This window comes from Mesoplodon bidens, assembly GCF_964165515.1.
Source record: "Mesoplodon bidens genome assembly, chromosome: 4".
Classification (NCBI taxonomy): Eukaryota; Metazoa; Chordata; class Mammalia; order Artiodactyla; family Ziphiidae; genus Mesoplodon; species Mesoplodon bidens.
Window position 1 is genome coordinate 159,021,920 of NC_138160.1, and position 11,987 is coordinate 159,033,906.

General features: G+C 46.6%; 1 protein-coding gene across 3 annotated transcripts in view; it reads right to left on the minus strand.

Annotated features, from left to right (window-relative positions):
• The window catches only part of CREBRF (CREB3 regulatory factor), a 66,594-nt gene extending 64,880 nt beyond the window's left edge, over positions 1 to 1,714 (minus strand). For 2 of the 3 annotated variants that reach the window (XM_081232571.1, XM_081232570.1), the window contains exon 1: positions 1,608 to 1,714. The gene's annotated coding sequence lies outside the window, so the exon portion shown is untranslated. Of the gene's footprint in view, positions 1 to 83; positions 719 to 1,607 lie in introns of those variants that run through there. The other variant, XM_081232572.1, reaches the window with a different exon arrangement.
• Between the last annotated feature and the right edge of the window lie 10,273 nt (positions 1,715 to 11,987).

Here is an 11,987-nt window from a genome sequence, read left to right on the forward strand (position 1 = left end):
CCACAAATCACAAGATTTACAAAGAAATCTTACTTTCTGCTTTTTTTTAAAGAAATAAGTCGGATCTTGATCCTATTTCTCACCTGCAGGATATTCGCAAGACAGAGTCCTAAAGAACCTCCAAACCTAAATAATTTTCTCCTGGCTCAGTTTTCTCATGAAGCTAATTTAAGTGAGCTACTAATTTATGTAAGCAGGAGGGGCAAATTACTACTAAGCTAGGGCAAACACGAGGGGCCTGATCTTTAGAAGGTATCCTGAATGAAAAAACGGAGACCCCGCCCAGCCCTTAACTTTCTCGGCTTTTCTAGTTCTGGCTTCCTCTGTGCAAAATCCAGAAAAACATAACTTCCTCCTCACTGCTTCTATCTGAGGCCTGGTGCAGAAATTTAGACCGCTAGTTATCCAAGTACCTTCTTAAGGCTCAAGCTCGCTCAGAAACAGCAAAAAGGTTTGCCTTCTTGGGTTAAAGGAGGGCAATTACAGGGTTTGGCGGCCGGGTTTGTCAGGAAGCGTAAGGCCGAGAAAGAGGGCGAATCCAGAGACTGAGCTCCATCTAGTCCCAGGAACCACCCCCAAGGGGCGGCTAGACTGCCCTCGGTACTTCCCTGCCTCCTCTGCTCGGGTGGGGAGAGCGGTGGGTCGGGGTCAGGCTCCCCTGAGCTACTTCATCGTCCGATATGACTCGCCTTCGGACACCCGAAACGCCCCCGGCCCGGCTCCCTTGCCCTTTGCCCTGTCTCCTCCCCTCTCAGTGACCCACCACCACCGGTCCCCTCCCATCTAACATGGCCGCCCCACCCGGCCCACCCCGGCACAGCCTAACGGGTTGGGGGCCCGAGGCACCGCCTCCCCCACTCTCATTGGCTTGGCAGCCTCCGTCCGCCTGCTCCACTGGATAGTATGGCCTGCCACTCTGCGCAGAAAGCTCCGCCTCCAAGCCGCTTCAAGCTGCTTTGAGAAGACATATAAACAAATCCCGGGAGGGAGGCCCCCTCTCGCCAGTCGCTGGGGCGGGGACGGGAAGGGGAGCGGCCACCCCCGTGACACCCCTGCCTGGAGCCCCCCAACCCCCAGCCCGCGCCTCCTCGTCTCTTGTCAGCCTGGTTCCAACCTTCGTGGCCCCGGCCCTTCCTCACACGCCCCTCTCTCTCGTCCTCCCCCGCCAGCCTCGCCTCCCCTCCCTTCCCCGGCCCCTCCCACCCGCTCGCTTCTCTGACAGGCCGGTTGCCGGCAGCCACGGCCCCGGGCTCCGAGGTAGCGGTGAAGGGCCGGGCGGCCTGGCAGGGAGGACGCCCGGCACTGCCCACCCCTGGCCTAGCCTGCCTCCCGCCCGTGGCTCCCTCTACCGCCGCCCCGCGCTTTTATATAATCGTCCCGGGCCGGGGGTGGGGGAGGGGAGCCAGAACCCCCGTGACCGGCAGGCGGCAGCCTGCGGCCCGCGCGCCCCCAGACTCTGCCCTGGTCCTGGCCCGCGCCTCGCGCCGGCCCGGCCCAAAGCCCCGGCGCTGCCATCTCCTAGGTCAGCGGCCCTCCTCCGCCCCCCGCCCGGCTCGTCCCCTAGTCCTGGCCCCTGCAGGCTCCGGGTGGCGGGCAGCGGAGCTCACCTGTGGGTGTGGGGGCGGCTCAGGGGCTGGGTCCGGTTCCGCTGCAGGGGCCGCGGCCCCTCTCCATGCTTCCTCGGGTTTGTTTTGTTTATGTCCTTCCTGACGGGTTCCCGGAAATCGCGTGACTCGCCCCCCTCACGTGGGCCGCGGCGAGGAGGAGGAGGGAGGCGGGGGCCCGCCGGCCTCGGGCCAATCGCGAGGCGTCCTGCAGCCCGGCTAATCAGGAGCTCGGCCCGGTGAAGCACCCCTATCACATGACGCGGGAGGGGCGGGTGGCCGGGAAAAACCAGGAAGAGGGGGCGGAGCGGGGGCTCGGCGCCTGCAGCTGCATTGTGGGCGTGGGCCGTCTGATAGCCAGCTACCCTCACGTTTCTCGGCGCTGTTCGTTTACAAATGCTCTCACGTCCTGCATTCTATCTAATCTTAGAACTACGCTGTGAGGCCGGAAGTGCCCGTATGCCCATTTTACAGTTTAAGTTCACTGAAACTTGAATCTACGAAAACAGAGGGCATTAACTTAGGAGGGGGATTGCATCCACTTTCTGTTTTATGCATGTCCTTCCCATCTGAACCTCTCAATTCACTGAGAAACTGACCTTGCCTTCAGTCGTTCGATCATTCTTTCAACTAATATTTATTGCGCACGTTTGCTCCAGACGCTGGAATCAACCAGATTTCGTGCACCTTTGAGACAGCGATCTGTACACAACCGTACAAACAGAATGCTACCAGAAGCGCCTAGACAAACAAGCCTTCATAACACATGGGCCTGAGTGTGTGTGTTTCCTAATTCTATTAATACTAACACGCAGTGCTAATATACCAATTTTTCAGACGGGGAAATTAAGGCTCAGAGAGGTTAAGTTACTTGCTCAAGGTCAGGCAGTTTGTAAATGACCCAACTGGGACTAGAACCCAGTTCTGTCATCACAGCTGCGCTTGCAGACTGCTCTTTATTCTCCTTAAGGGCACAGAATTCATCTTCTGAGCACAGAAATCTAAGTTTAGTAAGCATAGGGAAAGGAGGATTGGGGAACAGAAATGCTTGACTAGATTCCTTTAGGATGCCAGTTTCCTGTCAGGAGTAATTGCCTTTGAAAAGGTGGCTCCTCTTTGCACACATGCAGGAGAAGTAGTCATGTCAATGTCAAAACCATGGACTTTTGAATCAGAGAGTTTTATAGGTCATAAGCTTCAAGAGGACAAGGACCAGCCTGTATTGTTTATCCTCTACCTTTCATGCCTGCCACATAGTCATTAAATACTGGTTGAATAGCAACCTGGATTTGAAACCTTGCTCTACCGTCCGTGAATCAGCACAAATTATTTAACCTCGTGAGGCTCCACTGTAAGTAGCTCATGGTGTTGATGTGAGAACTGAGTGAAAATAATTCGTATAAAGCACTTACCATAGTGCTTCAAATATAGTGAGCACTTAATGAATGATGGTATGATTAGACTGTTTCAAGGACATTATTTAGAAGATCCACAGCAGACTAAATACAAGTAAGGATAACTTCAGACTTCAGCAGTTAAACAGCTACTGAAATAATACTTTTGTACACCATATTAATAGATAAGTATATGTAGATACCAAAGAGGATTTACTTTTACTGTAAAAGTAAAAGTAAATCTCCCTCTGTATCCTTCAAAATGCCTTAGGGTCTCAATACCCAATGAAGGAATGAGTATTTTCCCTATTGCACAGGAAGTAGCAGGACTATAATTATTTTCCTAAGTCTAACATACCACCTTCTAATTTTCCACATCAACTGGAGTTTAAAAATGAAACCCCAATAGAAAAACTAGCTTGGGAAGTTTGAGCCAGGTTCCTCTCACTCATTCATGAGATTCATGCATTAAATCTCTGTAGGTCACAGATAATCCTCTCTCGTAATACTATATTTGGAAAAACTCCAGCAGATGGTTAGCTTTTCCACTGTTACTGCCCTTTGAACATAGGTATTTTCAACTCCTCTACTGGGCAACAGTTTCTTGGGCTCAAGGACCACAGATTCTTCTCCCAGCACGAGACTGTACCCATTGAAAGCACTTACTAATGAATTATGTTGTATTCCCGCCTTTGCATCTTCTGTTGTCTTGGAAAGGACAGACTTTTGGCTAACAAGAGACCTTTCCATCAAGGTTTATTAATGACTATATCCTGCTCTGAAGTGAATGAAATCACTGACTCCTAATTGATTTCTGTTTCTCTGGGCTTTATCCTGCCAGTCAAAGTTGGCAGGGAGTTAGGACTCTGGAATAGCACTGCTTTGAGTTTCAGAAGGCTCTTCTTGTTCTAGCCACAAAGCAGTAACCAACTGCCATGACCACTTCCAAAATGCTTAACCTTGATACTGCAGAACCATTTACATACTGGGATAGCCTGAGACAGAAAAATATGTTTTACCCAAATATGAGTCAATGGGGTAAAAAGGTAATACTTAGGACTCCACTGAATTCTTAAAAATAATTTTTATTGTTTGATTAGGTAACATGTTTACACTGTACAAAATTCAAAAGGTACGAAAAGTATTCAGTGAAAATTAAACCTCTCTCCCACCCCTGTTCCCCGGCCACTCATTTCTCCTTCTCAGGACCAACCACGGTTACCCACACTCTCTGTATCCTTCCAGAGACATTGGAAATGCAGACATTTCACCCACTTTAAACCTTGATGTATTTGAAACACTGTTCTTGGCGCCAAGACCCCAGTTGGAGCTCTACCACCAACTATGAGACCCAGGGTGAGGGGCTCGACCTCTCTGGGTTCCAATTTCTTCACCAGGAGGAACTGGACTAGAACTGGATATTCTCTATGGTCCTTCTAACTTTGAGTTCTCCTGAAAGCATTAAAATTGCCACAGGTCCTAACTTTCCTTTTGACCTAAAATTTGCACTGTGTGTAATTTTTCATTGGAGCACAGACTGAGCCCTGCCTGCTGGTCATGCACGTATCTTCTAAATGAGTGTTTTCCTTTTGAATCTGTGTTTTCTTTCCAGACCCCTCTGGACCTGTGTGACATGTTAAGATTTCACAGCTTTAGAAGTGAGATTAAGTAACTCAAGATTAATCAAGATCTCCAGGAAAAGCTGTGTCCTTCTGACACTTTTGAAAAACAATTTTCTTCCTGAGAAAACTGGAGCGTTGCTGAGGGTGAATCTAAAAGGGATACTAATTGATGCCTGGCAATTGGCACCCATCCCTCATTCATCCCTCCTAAAAAATATTCTTTGGGGGAAGAGAAAAGATCAGTTCTTCCCATTGCCTCAATCTCTCAATAGGATGCAGTGTTCTTTATGTGACAGCTCTGAGCTTCGGCTTCTTACTCCTCCTGGGAGGCACCAAAGTTCAGCCCCAAGTGCACTTCCCTAGTCGATCATTTACTTATTTCCCCTGAATCCTCGTTCTCCAAACCCAGACCATACCTGCCACAGGATAGGAGCTTGTTAACTGCTTGTGGTCAGAAGGCACAGATTAACCTCTAAATCCAATTCATCCTCCATGGCTGAAGACCCCATATCTTTTATGAAGTTTATTTCTATCATATCTATTTCTGCCCTCATTAATCTCCTTCCTTCTTCCACCCAACTGAGCGCTTAATGTACTTACTGCTTTGTATTATTCGTAACATGTGTGTTGATATTATTTCCTCGAGTAAATCAAGGGACACAAACACTAATACATCCTTGAATTACAGAGAATGTCAGGCACATCATTAGATAGCAGATTCAAGCCTGCTTAGTGACAGATAAGGGAAGAGAAGGCAATAAAGAAACTGACATTTGTTGAGTGCCTAATGTGTACAGGAAGACACAGCCTCTGCCCTGGAGGAACTCAGAACCTAGTGAAGGAGACTGACTTGGGAAGCTGACAATACAAGGGTTTATAAGAGGGGAAGCCCTGACCTGGCTGTTAAGAACATGACACGTGTTTCAGGGCCACTTTCTTGCTAACTGATTTGGGCAAGTTCCTAATCCATCTATCCCTTGATTTCTGTCATCACCTGCCTCACAAGTTGATTTTGAGGATGAAATGCATGGCCTGATGCCTAATAGGTGCTCAACAGTGTCGGTCTTCCCCTCCTCTACCTTCCAGGGAGGAATGGGATGGAAGTTTCTTGGAAGAGAAGCAGCGGCAGAGAAGGGAAACTGGCATGGCAAGAGAGGGCAGCCAGCAACTCATACTGTTTGGGGATGCCATTATCTTCCAAGGCAGCATTCCTGTCAAAATTGTTCTGTCTGTTTCACTAAGACTGAAAATTTCCAGGACACCTAGTAGTTCTGTGGGGTTTTCGTTTTTTGGTTTGGTTTTGGTTGTCGGCGCTGAGCTGAAGATACAGTGTTACTATCAGCCACTCTGAGAGCTAACCAGGAAGCCAGGGAGTGAGAACAATCTAGTGTTTGTTGTAGGAAGGACTCCCAACGGACAGGTACAATAAGACCTTCTTGTTGGGCAGGCCAGAAATAGGACAATAAAAACAGAAAGTGGAGGAACAGATTGATAAGAAGTAGGAACCAAGACCTGTAGCCAGATAACAGTTTGTTGAACTACAAATAGAGGCACATTCCAAAAGGCCCAATCTGGTGTAAAACTGTGAAGCTGGATTTCTAAACACAGGAAGTAAACAGTCCAGAAAAGGTCACTAAAGGAAAGAAATAATAATAATAAGTTCAGGGAATTGAGGGTGAAGTTAGGGGGTCCTGTGTATCCAAGGTCCCCCCACCCCATAAATTCACAAGGTCATAAATTTCCCTCATGCTACAGCAAAACCAGGGATGGTGCTCACCAGCTATGAGTTTCCAGCTTGTTTTCACAAGGTCCAGCCCAAGAGTGAGATGCATAAAATAAATGGGTGCAGTGTACCTGAATTCACACTCCAGTCACAGTGAGACATAGAGCACATTAACAAACCTGAATGCCAGCTGTGGACTCTATCCTGTGTTAAGAGGGCAGTACTGGGAGGAAGCCTCATTAATCTACCCCCATAACTCAGTGCCCATCTAGGCTCCTGCTGGGCTGCTGGCCTTTCCATACATATCCTAAGGGCACCGGCTCCCTGCAACCTGGGCGGTGCACCCACCACTCAGGCTTAGGTCAGGATTCTGGTGGCAGAAGTCCTGGTGAGCTGGCTACAGCTCCTTCTTGGTGCCCTGATAACCAGTCAGCTTGATGTGAAGAGGCTTCTTGCCCACTTACGCAAACACCTCTTCCCAGTCTGGCGAAAGAGGAAGTCGCCTTTGGGGAACTTGGGAGTAGCAGAGGGAACTGAAGGGTGGATCAGGACAAAGTAAGCGGTGGTTCTCCTTTCCTCCAAAGGTTCAGGCTCCTGCCAACTCCATAAAAGAAGGGAGGACCAGGTCGGTGGTTTTCTTCCCTCCTCTGGTTGGGTAACAGGAGTAGGGAGTATTAGAAAGGAGTGAAATGTACAATACTGCTCGTGGCCCTGCCCCAACCCAATTACACTCTGGTGAGGCGTAAGGCAACACAGGTGAAGTCCTTAGAGTCTGGCACACAACAAGCCTAAGTGAAGGTTAGCTATTGCTGTTATTATTAATAACAATGGCTCTGAACTTCCCTAGGGGTCTGATAAAAGCCATAGACTTGCTCCCCAGAAAAAAGCGCACATGTATACACACACCTAATTTTGCAGGTGATTTCAGGGGGTGTGCAGATATTTGTGTAATACTCTGATTAGGACCCACTGCGGTCAGAAGGACACACTCCAGCCTACAGAACAGCTACATAATTTGCAGGTCCGAGTACAAAATGAAAATGCAGGGAGCCCTTGTTCAAAAATTATTAAGAATTTCATGACCACGAAAGCAGAACATTAAACCAGATGTGGGACCCTTCTCTGCATAGGGTCCTGCTTGACTGCACAGGTCCCACACCCAAGCAGCTGGCTCACCAAGACCTTAGAGCTCTAGGTCAGACCACTGTACCTTTGCTTTAAGCAAACTCAGTACCCCAAGAATGGAATTTACATAATGTGCATTTGAAAGCTGGCCACCCATAGGACTCTTATTGAGCAACTACTTAGTGCAAGGTTGTAGAGATCAAACACTTGAAATGAACAAGCCACAGATCCTGCACAGCAAAGCTTTTGCAGCCTGGGGGGAAAGACCTGTAAATTACACAGCTGTGATGACAGGAATCAGCCACAGTTGCTGTGGGAACCCAGAGGGGGCACAATTTAGGAAGAGAGGAGGTAGGAAAGCGCCCCCAGGGCCTGACTCTGGGGTCAACACAGCAAGATGAGAAGGGTGCGAGGTGTTCTAGGCAAATGGAGGTGAGAGAGGAGACGATGTTTTACCCAGACCCGCACTTTCTGTGCGTGTGCTACCTTATGCCTGAAAATTCCACTTGTGACCCTGCTTTTCAGAAATGCCGGCAGAGAGCAGGAAGCGTGCCCCCTCCCTAGGACATGCAGGTGTAGGTATGGGCTACTCCTTTACCACAGGTACCATAGAAACAAACCATGGGGAAGCAGCTAAGACTGCAAGACCCCAAAGGGGTCACGTGAGGAAATTTACCCTGGGACAAAATGCCATGGAGGCTCAGCAGCAGCCCGGGACCTTGCGATCAGACTCCTCTGGGTTTAAATCCCCTTATGTAGCAGCTTGTGGCCTTGGGCCTCAATTTTTTCATCTGTAAAATAGGGATAATCCTAGTATTTACCTAACAGGGTTGTTGTGGGGATTAAACACATTAACATATGTGAAGCATTTAGAACAACATCTTGCTTACCCAACTGCTACATAAGTGCTAGCTATTATCATTAGCAATAGGACTGATAACAATGAAGGAAAAAACACAAACTAAAAAAAAGCAGTTGCAAAAGAGCTCCCGGATCTCAGAGATGGGAAGAGGCTTGGGTGTGGGTGAGTAGGAAGGTTGGAGGCCCTGTAACCATACCCGCTGAAGGGGCAAAAAAAACCTTTGGAATGTGATGACCTTTGATGTATTATAAAGACAGACCTCTGGGTGGAATTGGCTAAGTCATGTAACCTTTGTTGACCTCAATTTCTCCAACTGTGGAATAGGAATAATGTGTCCCCACTTACTTCACTGGATAACATATGTGAAAATATTTGGTAAGCTGGAGGTGAAGGTGGTGCCGACTATTGTCTAAGCCACAGGGTTTACTAATGATGTCATTTATAGACAGACCCCTCTTCCTCTGCCTACCCCTTAAGAGTGGGTGCTTCTCAGGTCTCCAGCCTAGACTGCTTCTCAGCCCCCATAACCACACCCATAGCTTCAGTAATATCCATGCTGGTGCCTAGCATCCCTACCTCCAGCCTGGTCCTCCTTCCCAACCTCCAGGCCCATGTAAAAAGTACCCACTAGGTATGTCCATGTGGATATCTCAGGCACCTGCAAACTCTCATTGTCCATGATTGAACTCATCATGGCTCCGTATCTCAGTGAAAGGTTCCATGGTCCAGCCAGCAGGAAACCTGGGTGTAATCCTTGACCTCTCCCCCGACCTCTGACATCCATCAGTCATCTGTATGTGCTAATAAATATGGCCCCAGTGCAGCTACTTCTCTGACTTCATTTCACTCCTATTCCCATAATCCAGGACACCTCTCCCTTTCCTAGACTCCCACAACTTCATCACTCATCGGCCTAGAACACCTCACTCACTCCTGTTTGCCTAGCTCTTACTCATCCTTTGGGTTTCCCCTTAAAGGTCATTTCCTTTAAAAAGCCTTCCTCCACCACTCGTTGAGGGTTCCTAGTGCTCTTACCCAGCAACCTGTACTTGCTAAGATACTGCACCTACACTGAGGTCCATTGCTAAACTCTCAGCTCGAGGAGGTCACAGGCTGAGTTTCTTCCGCTTACCAGTGTCTCAAGCAGGTAACATCAGGACAAAGAACAGGAGCTGAAAATACTTGTTGAATGTTGCTGAAAAGCTTACATGGCTTGCAAAGTCACACTTAGCTCCTTAACTCACAGTTCCCCAGACACAGCGCTTACTTTTACAAAACATCTGCTCCTCGCGTTCCATTTTGGGGTGGCACCCACAGCAGTACCACTTTGGACAGTGGAAAGAAACTATGGAAACCATGTCAAAATCCTGATGGCAACTTAAATAGAAGCTTGGCTGGATTCACGTGGGTAGCAGTCTTCGTCGCTGAGCATCCTCAGCTAGAATACTCCTGTTTTGGAGTTGGCCTAGGAAGGGGGGCTGGGGAGAAGTAGTGGGAGGTGGGGAAAAAAGGGCCAATACATTTCACAAGGAGGGGGTTTGAACTGAAACAGCAACATAGCCTGAATGAAAGACTTGCTTGGAGCAGTTGGGAGTGGAAGAACAGTAGGGCTTTTTCTACCCGTGTGGGACCCCAGAACATTCATACCCCAGGCTTCCACTTTTCTATGTGGGCAGAATCAAAATCAATGCTCCCTTTTCATTTCACCGCGCGGTCACTGTGAGCACCTATACAGAGGGAGGCTGGCGTTTTATAAGCTGAATGCTCTGCACTCCATCCTGCGCAGTGCAAACAGTTAATCAGAACTGCTGTGTGAACTCGTGGATCTTCATTGATTCAGAATAGCTTTAGCGTTTTGATAAATCTAGCTGACTTCATTTCCCTGGGCCCTGAATTACTCTTAAAATAAAAAAAAAAGTGTGTGTGTGTGTATGTGTGTGTGTGTGTGTGTGTGTGTGTGTTATATAATCTTTGAAGGAAGTACTAACACTATTCTGACAATGTTCCCCTGCAAAACACCATTTTTCTCCTGATTGTAAAATAACGTGCTCTTTGTGGAAAATGTGGAAGTACACAAAGTTGTAAAAGACATAATCACAATCAACATTTTGGTCCATTTCCTATCAGGTTTTTTTCTGTGCATGTAAGTTTGAAATCCTGTGGGGGTTTTTTCCCTCTTAACATAATATCCTACTATCTTTTGTTATTAAAGAAACTTATTGTTTTTCTTTTTGCTCAAGTATCACAGCTTCTTTGGAGAAAATGCTGAAAAGGAAAAAGAAAATTAAAATCATTTGCAATTACCATCCAGAGGCAATGTTAATAGTTCTGCTGTTTGTCTTTTCAATCTCGTTTTCCAGGCATATATTTTGGGGAAAAAATTATTAAATGCACCAGGATATTCCTTTGTTTGGATGCTTATGTAAGAATCTTCTTTTGTTGAACATTAAGGTTGCTTTCCATCAATTCTGCTACAAAAAATATCCTTCACGACAGCATTTTACATTGTGCTTTTTTCCTTAGAAAATTATGGATTTTCTACAATTAACTTCATACATTCAATTCTTGAGAGAAAACTGAAATAAAGGGACAGGGGGAAAAGTAAGACATAATTTTCACTTCAGAGTCCACCTCCATTTTAAATACATTTGTTCTCCAAACAGAAGAGAGCTCTTGCATAGAGGGATGGGGTGACGAAACCATTCTAAACTGCCAGATAGATATTTTTAAATGTAATTTAAATATAGTTGATAAAGGAGCAACTGCCTTCAAATTTTTGGAAGATGAAATCCAGGGCCAAATCTTCCATGAGTCCGAGCAACAGTTTAAAATAATTTCTCAATTCTAAATTTCCCTCCACATGGCAGAACACCTACCAGTGCTTAAAAAAAAAAAAAAAAAAAAAAAACTGGCCAGAATAAATAAACAAAAAGGTGCCACTTCTGAAGCAACACCAAAGGAAGATATAATAAAAAATTGTTGGGTCAGTGATAAGGGTACAGACATCATATGTTTAAAGAAAACAACAAAAACAATGTTAAAAGAAACCAATGACCCTTGAACTACATCTTCAAAAGCATGCCAGAAATACTCCCGTTCTGGTATACGAGCTGGTAGAGCCTGGAAGGGCAGGAAGGATGTGGTCTAGACACTTATGCTATGATTGTTTCTAAGAGATCCATCTCCCTGCTCAGAGATCAGGCCTGGATTCTGGTGTGTGCCTTTTATTTTTCTGTAACCCAAGTACAAATGACTAAACAAAAGGGAAACCATATGTTTAAAAAAAAAAAAAAATCAGTTGGCTGCCCCTCTGGGGCCGATCTTCATAGAAAAGTACTGTCAGTGGGTCCTAGGGATTTTACCATTTCTTTGAAAAATACCCTTTGTGTATTATTATAATTTACAAATCACCTTCACCACCACATTTGGTAACAACCTCACATAGCAGAATGGTCAGGTATTATCCCCATTTTATAGATGAAAAAACTGAGGCTCAGATATTAAATGATTTTACCCAAGTCACATAATTAGCAAGTGATGGAATAATTGCAAAGCTAGGGCTTCTCCTAGTCTGATGATCATCCCCAGGCCACACCATGTTCACCGGGACTTTGGAGGAGAGAAACACTTCCAGTATCCTTTTAAAGCGCTGGATGG